Here is an 11,433-nt window from a genome sequence, read left to right as displayed (position 1 = left end):
GGTTAATACTTAGGATTCAAGAGCAGTTCTGCTTCAGCACTGTAGCAACACATGGAAACCATAGATGTAAACTGCGGCATCTTAGGAGCAGAGTGATGCACTGGCTTTTAATTTAATTAAAAGAATCAGAGGCTGGTTATTCTCATATTTTCATATCATGGAAAATCATCTGCACAATACCGTGTGACAAAATGTCAATATACATTCCTATGTACAGTTGACATGTTGATTTTATGAGAGCAGCTTTGCTGTGCAAGGTAAACGAAATGCAACTTCCTGCAGACAGACAGGAAATAAACAGACGTAGGAAGCTGCCGTCTTAGTTATGGGCAGCCGAACGGCAGGTGGGAGCTGGAGACTCTCAGGATCAAATGGTATCAGGGTTTTCTGAAGCAGCTGCAGGGAGGAGATGGACGCCATTACTGCAGAGTGGGGGCCACAGGCATGGAGTTGGCTGCTATGGAGGGGATTGCTTAGGAGGTTAGTCAGACTCGGTGGGCTTTAGTGGTTTGGAAATCCGGGTGGGCATTTGTTTGTAAACAGTCTAACTGAACGGTTTACAAAGGGCAGGGATACCCATACATGTGTATTAATGGGATTCTTTTATTTTAATTATTAAAATTTTTTTTATTTTGTTCCACCAATACATTTTTTTTTACTTTTTTAACTGGACATCTGGAAAAGGAAAAACATGTCAAAAGCATCGTGTTGTGTAAATTAGTCGCTGACAGGTTTGGCAGTTTTTTTCATGCTTGTCCTATTGCGTAATGTATTAAAGATAAACTATTTATTGTATTGGCTGAGTCCTATTGCCATACAAATCCCAATGTTAGAAGATGTCTTTGTTGCGTTAATCATGACAGGAAGAGCTCACCAATGAAAACATGTCCAGAGGCTCCAAAAATCCATTCAGCCTGTTTCCTTTACCAGGTCCAGAGAGAGTCTTTACAACAGTGCCTGTCAGTATTAATCATTGTTGCAACCCATATGCTCTGGAGGCTAAATGAAGTCCCATAACCACCATTTTATTTTTGAATTACTTACACACCATATCTCAAAGGCATGCTTATAGTGAAAAACAAAGTTGTTTTGTAATAAAAAAAAAAAAGTGTGATTTCTCAGCAGATGCTCGTGACACATGATGGAACTGGAAAACCTTTTTCTGTGATCTCTGAATGGGATTCCGATCATATTCCAGAGTGTTTCAAACGGCGTTGGGGCATTGTGGTTGCCATGGAAATGCCTAACTACCGACTATGAAAAGTTTCCCAACGAGCACAGCATACATGCATCAGTTAATTGTGTTAATCACTAAAAGATACAGCCTGTCGTGGCTGATGAAATGGGCTTCGTTTCTTGGTGGAAAGTCTAGCAGCAATTCTCTGAGCAGTTCAAATAAAGTTGTCAAACGGTTTCATCTTTAGACCTATAATTGGTCAAATTTTAGCCCTGAACTGCAGGCTGGATCATTACTAGCATTTGTACAAGAAGAAATACTGATAAATAGTCAGAATAATTCATAAAAGCTGAAAACGGTTGATGAGACCAGCTAGTTTCCACTGGAATTTGCTGGAACTAGGTGCAGATAATTGGAAACAAAGACATTATATCAAACATGATATAATAACTCCAAACAACGGTTTGTACTTCTTTTAACGACACTATCCAAAACTTTAGATTGGTTAATTGAGACATTGTTCCCTGTGTTGAATCCATTCCTCAAGGCTTCTCTGACAGTAACGCAGAATCAATATTTGTATTGGAGTTCATGCCTTTTTATAGTGCAGTACATCGTAATAATATGAAGTTCAATCATGGGTCTTGGTTGATGAATGACTGCAGGTTGTGTTGGAGTGAAATGGTTTGCAGGCTAAATGTGACAGCGATAATAAACACCTGAAGATGAGTCCTGCTTCCCTGCAGAATTTTTAAGCAAAATAAATTACAATGAAGAGATAAACTGATTTTCAAAGAGTACCTTTCACTAGTGGTGTTACTGTACTCTTAAAAAATTTTGCGACACAGTTCTGAGGCACAGAGCTCATTCCGCATGTTTGCCCTCGTGGAAAGTTGGATATTTGCTGAAACAGTGGGGAGCTGGACATTCCCGCGGCTGGTCTGCTCCTCTGCGCCGCAAATCAGCTTCCCTAAGCACTACGCAAGCTGGCAGCCAGCGTGAGTCCGGGCTGCTTCTTGGTTAAAGGGTAGCGTACTCCCTTCGTCTCCAGTGAGTAGCCTAGATAAGCCGTATATGGCAAAGGGCACAGCTGCAGATTTAAACTTCCCTATGTTCTTGTCTTGGTCATTGAATCACGGTAAAACTTCAAGTAAATCCGTCTCAAGTTGTTGAATTTTCCCTTAATGTCTGAACTGAAAAGTATTTTCCATTTCATGTTTCTTACTACATTATATTTGTAGCAAATTCATAATTTATTCATATTGACGTCTTACATAAGTGTTCCCTGACGAGGTATTTCGCACGCTGCCATGTCTGTTTTCAAAGAAAATGTAGCGTCAGCAAGTTCTTCAGAATCCATTTAAAGTGAGTGACTGAAACTGCACTGGAAGTATCAGAGCTTTGGCCTCCTTTTAATTCAAACGGCCGTGTGCAGTTCTGATGGGAGGAATACCTCCAGGCTCATTTGACCTCTCATGCCCTACAACTATTTGAGCAAATAAGTGGATCCACATTTTTGTGAAAGTAAGAACTGCTGACATCTAAAACTGTGAAGTACGTTTAAAAAAAAGCATTATGAACAATCACAGAAATTGTGTAATACTATGTTGTGTTATACTGTACTTGTATTATTAAGTTTCATTTCAAAATGTCTCTTCCCAACTTAATAGAGAAGTTGTTCGCAGTTATTTATATAATATTGATACAAATTAAAAGCGGCTTATGTAGAACTAGTTGCAAATAATAAAGATGGCAGAATCTCAAACCTACAGAACAGCCACAGTGAATTTATTAAGAATTTATTACTGTTGATTTTTTTTATAAGTGTGATCCAAAGCACAGCGACGAGATGGATTTTGGATCTGGAAATAGCATCAGAGCTGGCCTTCACAAACTGGAGCAAGGAAAATCTGAACTTTTCCCCCTATAAAAGACAGAGAGATTTTAACTTCCTACACCCTGAATTTGCAGTGGTCAATTAGAATTCAGCATATCTCTGTCTCTGTTGATCTTATTCCCTCTGAATTTTATTGATTTTGTTTTAGCTCACTGTGGGATTATGGACGGTACAAAAATAAATAGGTCTCTCTGAAGACCAGGTTTTTGGAAATGGTGGCCACCTAAATCTGGTCCTTTTTATTTATTTTACACTAGTGGCCAAAATTGTGGACACGCTTCAAATGTTACATTCCAGAACCTTATTCAACTGTTGCTCCAGTAACTTATTTACTCATCTAATGAATGATATTTGTAACATTCTTTGATTGTTTATAAACTTTACCACCAATATTTGTATAGCAAATTTAAATAGTAATGCCAAAAATTCTAGGTCTTTCCACAATTATGGCCACTAGTATATATCAGTGAAATGTATTAAATGTTGTTTTCAAATTCATGATGAAAACTATAATAAGATCTGCAAGTTTAATCTGAAGTTATAACTTTACTTTAACATTAAACATTTAAAGAGTAGATCGCATTGTTCCCCAAAGCCCCCAAGGTTGAGCGCTCAAATCCTACCTCCATTAATGTGGAGGTTATATGTTCTCCTGGTACTATAGTTTCCAGCTACAGTCCAAAGACATGCAGTTGAGTGAAGCGGTGACTATGGATCACCTGTGATTGACTGGCATCTCATCCAGGATGTCACCTACACTCTCCCCTATGCATCCTGTATCACTGTCACCCTGTACTGGATAAGCAGTTTTGGAAATTTGAATGAATGGACTTCCAAGTTCAGCAATGTGAATTAAAATGATATATAGTGAGGCTTAAGTAAGGTGTGAAACCAAGGGGAAATTATGCCACTAATGCAGCAAAGCACCCAAGTATTCATCCACTGTGGACTACAAGTTAATCTCGATTCAAACTAAGGTCCACAAATCCCTCTGGAACCAAAGCGAGAACGAGATTCCAAGCGAAGTTGTAATTCATCGCTATGAGGAGTCGTTTTTGTCTGGGGTTGAGATGCTGTGTAATGGAAATAGGGCAGAGTGCTCATTGTTTCAAGATGATGAACCCAGTTTAACCCAACCCAACCCAGCCCCAAACAAAACAACCTGATGTTGAGCAACCCCCCCCCCAGTGAAAATGAATAATGTGTATAACCGTAACAAACCATTGGGGTGAGAATAAAGCTCACATCTCCTTTGTCCAAGTACAATACTGAGCAGAAGGATACATCAGATATTTTTTATGTATAGTGGAGGTGAGGGGTCATTGTCATACCTATATGATAAATTACAGTATTTCCTTGATGCATTTCTTTTCTCTTTCCTCTTTTTTTCGGGTAGGTTAGGAATTCATGCCTGTGTCTGGATGGTTGTGGGTTCAAATCCCACAGCCATCAGAGTAATTATGTTCCATAAGACCACTGAGTAGGGCACTTAATTCCAACTGCCCCGGGGACGTGAACTGTGTACACTGTGACCCCCAGCTTTGCTCTCAGCTGAGTATGTGTGTTCGTGTTTTTCATGGGGAGAGAGATGGAATATGTGAAAACGCCCACTTCCCCACAGGGATCGATAAAGCTCACTTTTATCCAGAGTTTATTTTGGACCTCATATTCTTGCTTCATTGCATCTATGCTTTGCCTAATAATACCATCATAATTTTATAAGCTACATGGATAAAATCTTATTAAAATGACAGGAATGACTAAATTTATGATTAAATTTCATAACTGGAAACAGACGACACTTGATTTAAATAGACATGTATAAAATGCAAAACAAAAATATGTCTCAGCTGGGATGAAATGTGCCTGTATTTTAACTTTTTATCCAGAAAATATTTCAGAAGCGAACTCAGGGTTTCAGCTTACCCCGCTCTCAGCTGCCTGTTTTTTGAAGTTTGTAACAATAAATTCCTTCTGTATTATAAAAGACCCTCAGCACCGTGGAGGCCTGTTTAAGCTGGGCTGGCCAGGAGACCAGCACACAGCAGGCCTGATTATCCTGATGCCTCCTAGAACTCCATCACCACTGTCCCCGGGACTGGAACAGGGCCAAAGTGCAAAGCAGTTTTGCTCGCCTTACAGGAATTAACCTCCCGCTAACATCTTAAAGGGGATGACTGCAGTCAATGACACACAAGCACTGAGTCCTCTCAAGTCAACTGGCAAGACTAGCTGAATGAAGGCAGTAACTGATTGGGTCTTCCCTCAGGATGACTCTTCAGACGACTCTGTTTCCTTTTTCTCTGTAGGGGAGGGTAAGATGAGTATGTGGGGGGGGGCACAACCCTGGATGTGGGGTTTCCAAGAAGACATCACTAAAATGTATGAGCACACAAATACATAGGTATTCATTCACACCACTCATCATATTATTTGTTCCCAGGATACTCCATGAGGCTGTTTTAAACATGTCTCTGGATCCTCCAGATAGCCATGCGACTCCGGCCTCAGCGGGGATGGAAATAGATGGAGGTGAAAATTACTTACGACAGCAGTATTATTTTGTACTCGGAGGCTCTGATGAGTGATCCCCGGCTTTAATTACATGCAGAAACCCGTCTTTCCCTGGCTCATCTGCTATTTATTACACCAATGCTGTCGTTTATCACCTTCCTCTTGCATTTCTTATGAACCTGCGAGAATTGCCCCCCCCCCCCCCAGCCAATCAGACTGGACCAAACTGCCCCGCCTGCCCAGCAGACAATTGTCTCAGACTGAAGCTCACAAAGAATTAATGAATAATCTCCAGCAAGCTTTACGATTTCACTAGTTGTTTGGAATGGTAATAGTTAGAGGGGGAAAAAATCCCACCTCACTCACGCATATGTAAATCAAATAAAATGCCCCATAATTAATCCTTAGCTGACACAGTGCTAAATTGATATCGGGCCAGTCAAGATCCAGACAATCAAGCAGTGCCAAAATTCCTCTCATGCTTCACATATTAATATCGTAATTAATACAAAACTGTGATCTAGTGGGTTGTCTTGGATATCACCAGTCCATTAGATTTGCAAGTGTTCTGTCCATCTCTGTCAGTGGGAAGTGCCAGAATGCGTTTTAAAGTAGGCTGAAACCAAACACCTGAACAGATAAGTAATCCATTATGATTTGGACGTGAATGACTTTATTTTGGAGATTAATGGCACATATCCAGTGTAATAAATCAAGCAGCTTCGCCACTGGGATGTGTTCATCCCAATAGGCTCACTAACAGTGACAGAACCTCCTCCACAGGTAAACCGTTCACCATTGGAGAAGGTCACACGTTGGAACTGGCCGCGTTTTGCAGACCGTTTGAAGCTGGCTGGCAGGCAGCGATGTTGGGGCAAACAGAATGTATACTGTGGTTACCATTAGCTATAAGGCAGCATGTGTCTCTGCCATGCATTTTATTAGAAGGTCGTGGGTTCAAATCCCACGATTAGCAGAGTAGTCACATCTCTGTTGACCTTTAACCCCAAAAGTTCTGGCGCTCCAAGCTTCGTTCTCCCCTGAATATGCGTATACATAGCGGAGCAAGATGGGATACGTGAAAACTAATGATTCCTAATGTACTTGCTCAAATGGAAATTGAAGCATCATTTGATTTAATATGACAGAATTTAACTCACAACACAATGATCTAATATCTGTTTACCTTAATTTTCAGAAGGACGGAAAAATTAAAATATGAATTCCTGCTCAATATTTGTGTGAATGGTGTGTGAGTGTCCCCTGCGATGGGTTGGTACCCCATCCTGGGTTGTTCCATGCCTTGTGCCTGTTGTCACGCCCCGCTCCGTCCGCTCCCGATGTGTGCCACGCCCACCTCGTTACCTCGTGTGATTCCCTGATTGTCTCTTACCTGTGATTCGTTACCCTTAGCCTGTGTCTTGTATTTAGTCCGTGTCTAAGTCAGTGTACCCCAGATCCGTCATTGTAGTGTCCGTACCTGTCAGTCTGTGTGCAATAAACCCCGTTACCCTGACTTCCTGGCTGCTTTCGCCTGCTTCCCTGCTCGCTTTAAGCCCGAACGTGACAGAATGACGGATCTCCCGAACACGCTCAGCGCTGCCTGGGAAAAGTGTCCCCTCGATGAAGAGATCGTTTGGTGGACGAACATGCTGGAGCTTCAAGGGGATCCAATAGCCCGCCCACTGGTGAAGAAATGTTGGGTGCTCCTGAGACAGAGGCACAAGATCGGTGAGGAGCAGCTGCGTGACAAGGTGGGAGAACACCTTAAGCAGCTGAGGGAGAGAGCGGCAGTCTGGCTGGGCCCCTTGGGGTACACCTCCTGGGAGCCGCCCCCCGACTCACCGCCTGCCTCGATCCCGGTCGCTAGCAAGCCGGGAAGGACTCCAGCCTCAACCCCACCGCGAAGGACGTCACTTCAGCGGCGCATATCTGAGCGTGACGCGGCTTCGGCCGCTCAACCCCCCTACTCCGGAGAACTGCCAGGGCAACGCACCCAGGAGAAGGACCTGCCCTGGGTCCTAGAGAGCCTCGCGCTCCCTAGAAAGAAGAGGCGAAGGGGAAAGGGAAAGAGAACCGCCCCGACGCTCTTTCTGGGAACGTGCTCCCTTCTCCCTGCCTGGGAAGACGCCGCGGATGCCGTCCTTAAAGGGATAGACCCAGGCGTATCCATGCCGGACCTGCTGGCTCCAGATCCGGCTACTCCGGACCTGTCAGCAGCACCGCCTGCTGCTGCCGCCGCCGATCTGCCCGCGGCACCGCCTGCTGCTGCCGCCGCCGATCTGCCCGCGGCACCGCCTGCTGCTGCCGCCGCCGATCTGCCCGCGGCACCGCCTGCTGCTGCCGCCGCCGATCTGCCCGCGGCTGCGCTGCCTGCTGCCGCCGCCGATCTGCCCGCGGCTGCGCTGCCTGCTGCCGCCGCCGATCTGCCCGCGGCTGCGCTGCCTGCTGCCGCCGCCGATCTGCCCGCGGCTGCGCTGTCTGCTGCCGCCGCCGGTCTGCCCGCGGCTGCGCTGTCTGCTGCCGCCGCCGGTCTGCCCGCGGCTGCGCTGCCTGCTGCCGCCGCCGATCTGCCTGCAGCACCGCCTGCTGCAGCTTCCGCCGCTTTGCCAGCGGCACCGCTTGACCCGCCTGTCCTGCCTGACCCGCCTGTCCTGCCTGACCCGCCTGTCCTGCCTGCTCTGCCTGCAGTCCCTGCAGCTGCCACCACTCTGGCTGCGGCACCCTCCGCGGTGCCCCCTGCTGGCCGCGTGATGGCGGCGCCCGCGACGGCGCCCCCTGCTGGCCGCGTGATGGCGGCGCCCGCGACGGCGCCCCCTGCTGGCCGCGTGATGGCGGCGCCCGCGACGGCGCCCCCTGCTGGCCGCGTGATGGAGGCGCCTGTCCTGCCGGCTCTTGACCTGCCCGTCTCGCCTGTCCTGCCGGCTCTTGACCTGCCCGTCTCGCCTGTCCTGCCGGCTCTTGACCTGCCCGTCTCGCCTGTCCTGCCGGCTCTTGACCTGCCCGTCTCGCCTGTCCTGCCGGCTCCTGAACTGCCCGTCTCGCCTGTCCTGCCGGCTCCTGACCTGCCCGTCTCGCCCGTCCTGCCGGCTCTTGAACTGCCTGTCCTGCCGGCGCCTGAGCTGCGTGAGGTGGCCGCGGTTGCGCCCCCTGCTGGTCGCGTGCTGGCGGCACCCGTCGAGGCGCCCCCTGCTGACTGTATGCCCGAGGCGTCTACCCAGGCGACCCCTGCTGACCACGTGACGGCGGCGCCCGCCGAGGCACCCCCTGCTGGTCGCACGCCTACAGCCGCCTCAGCTCTGCCAGCCGAGGTGGCGCCTGCTGGCCACGTGCTGGTGGTGCCTGCTGCGGCGCCCCCTGTTGGCCACGTGCGGGTGCTATCTCCGCCTGCACCCACGCCCGCCGAGGGGCCTGCTCTGCCTGCGGCACCTCCTGCTGGCCGCACGCCCAAGCCCGTCTCGCCTAACCTGCCCGTCTCGCCTGTCCTGTCCGGCCAGCCCTGCTCGCCGGTCCTGCCCGTCTCGCCTGTCCTGTCCGGCCAGCCCTGCTCGCCGGTCCTGCCCGTCTCGCCTGTCCTGTCCGGCCAGCCCTGCTCGCCGGTCCTGCCCGTCTCGCCTGTCCAGCCGGCCCAGCCCGGCTCGCCTGTCCAGACGGCCACGCCCACTGCTCTGGCTGCCCCGCCTGCGGCCACGCCCGCGGCTCTGGCTGCCCCGCCTGTTGAGGCCTTGACTCTTGTCCGCCCAGGACTGACCTCCCTCATGACTCCATCGCCCTTGCCCCGGCGAGGTCAACAGCCCCCTGGACCCCGCCTGTCGGTGTCCCGCAAGGGACGGGGACACAGGCGTCAGGCCCGGGTCCCGCCCGCCCTGCCCCCTGGCTCGCCCGTTCGGCCCCTGGCTGTAGCTCGGTGGCTGCCTGCGGGTCCTCCGGCTCGGGGTCGGCGGTCGCCGCCGGGTCCTCCCCTGGATCCTCGGTGCCGGTCCTCGGTCCCTCCTCCGGCTCCATGTCGGTCGCCTCCTGGCCCCCCTGCTCCGGCTTGGCGTCGGACGGCGCCTTCGCCGGCTCCGGCTGCGCCTCCGCCTGCCGCGGCTTCCCCCTCCTGCCCGCCTGCACTGGTGTTCCCTCCTGCTCCCTCCGTGTCCCCTCCGTCACTCCCTCGTCCCGTTCCCTTGGCCCCTGGGTGGTCCCCTTCAGCTCCCTTCTCCCTCCCGCCTGCGGCCCCTCCGGCCGCTGCCCGTCGCCCGCCTGGGCTCCCTCGTGCTCCCCTTGTTCCTCCTCCCTTTCCGTTTGTCCCGCCTGTCTCTGCTCCTCGTCCCTTTGTTCCTCCTCCGTTCACTCCTGGCCCTTTTGTTCCGCCTGTTTCCCCTTCTGTGTCTCCCTTCCAGGTCTGTCTGTCCGCTTTCCCTGTTCTTTGTCGGGTTCTGTCTTTCTTTTCGTCCCTGTTCCTGTTTTGTGTCTCGGTCTTGTTCCCTGTTTTTGGTTGATGTTTTTGCTTTGTCTTCCAGGTCCTGTTCCCCGGTTTCGTCCCGTCCGTCGCCTCCTCTCGGGCGCGCCCGGTGTGCGCGCCTTTGGGGGGGGGTTATGTCACGCCCCGCTCCGTCCGCTCCCGATGTGTGCCACGCCCACCTCGTTACCTCGTGTGATTCCCTGATTGTCTCTTACCTGTGATTCGTTACCCTTAGCCTGTGTCTTGTATTTAGTCCGTGTCTAAGTCAGTGTACCCCAGATCCGTCATTGTAGTGTCCGTACCTGTCAGTCTGTGTGCAATAAACCCCGTTACCCTGACTTCCTGGCTGCTTTCGCCTGCTTCCCTGCTCGCTTTAAGCCCGAACGTGACACCTGTAGCCTCCCGGACGGGCTCCAGACCCCCTGAGACCCTGAACAGGACAAGTGGTTACAGACAATGGATGGATGGATGGGTGGATGACTGCTCAATACGTTTTCTATAAGTCCATGCCAAAACCAACAGGTTTTGAAATATATATATACAGTAACCCCTTCACATTTATGAGGGTTAGGGGTGGAAGATCTCCAGGAATGTGAAAATTTGCAAATAATACTTGGGACCCCCTAACATTAACGCCACACAGTCTGCTAACCCAAACAATAGCATAAAAATCTATTTATTACACATTTCTAAACACATAGCACTGTATTGTACACTTAGCGATTCAAATTACTTTGTCATTTCTTATCAAGACCTGTTTATATAATAGCCTATACAAACCATCTAAAGTATGTACAAAGCTACTACTGTACCGCACTGGGAGCACTACACTTTGCACTCATTGTTAAAAAATATAAAATTAATGGCAAAAGTTAGAGGTTTCCACGTGCACAAAGTAGAGTTGAGGTACTCGAGACCGGCGGAAACGACATTATTTTGACTCAGTTTTTTCTCGGTCTCGGATATAGAGGACTCCCGGTTTTATTTTTAGACCAGTCAAGACCACTCATAAAAAACCCACAATATTTATCACAGTGGCTTAATATTCATCTGTTTGTTTACCATTAGAAAATGTGTTGATTTTCGCACCCATTAATCTCAGGCTCGTAACTTTGGATAGGTATAACGCACATACATGAATCGCATATCGTGAGAATCCAGAGAAATTACTCGATCCGTTCGTCCAAGTAGCAGCTAGCTGTGCGCTAAAATATTCCCGAGTAATCCTATGCGCTATTACGCATACATGTTAATCATTTTCCGCGAAAAAGCACCCTTAATAATCCATAAATCATAGATCTTATTCACATTAGACAGAAAACAATGCGCATATTCGCTTACGAAATGATTCACGCACTACTCTTCTTGGAAAAAAACATTAATTTTATAATTTATTTA

Source organism: Paramormyrops kingsleyae, chromosome 3 (assembly GCF_048594095.1).
Source record: "Paramormyrops kingsleyae isolate MSU_618 chromosome 3, PKINGS_0.4, whole genome shotgun sequence".
In the NCBI taxonomy this organism is placed as follows: Eukaryota; Metazoa; Chordata; class Actinopteri; order Osteoglossiformes; family Mormyridae; genus Paramormyrops; species Paramormyrops kingsleyae.
This window is presented reverse-complemented; position numbering follows the sequence as displayed.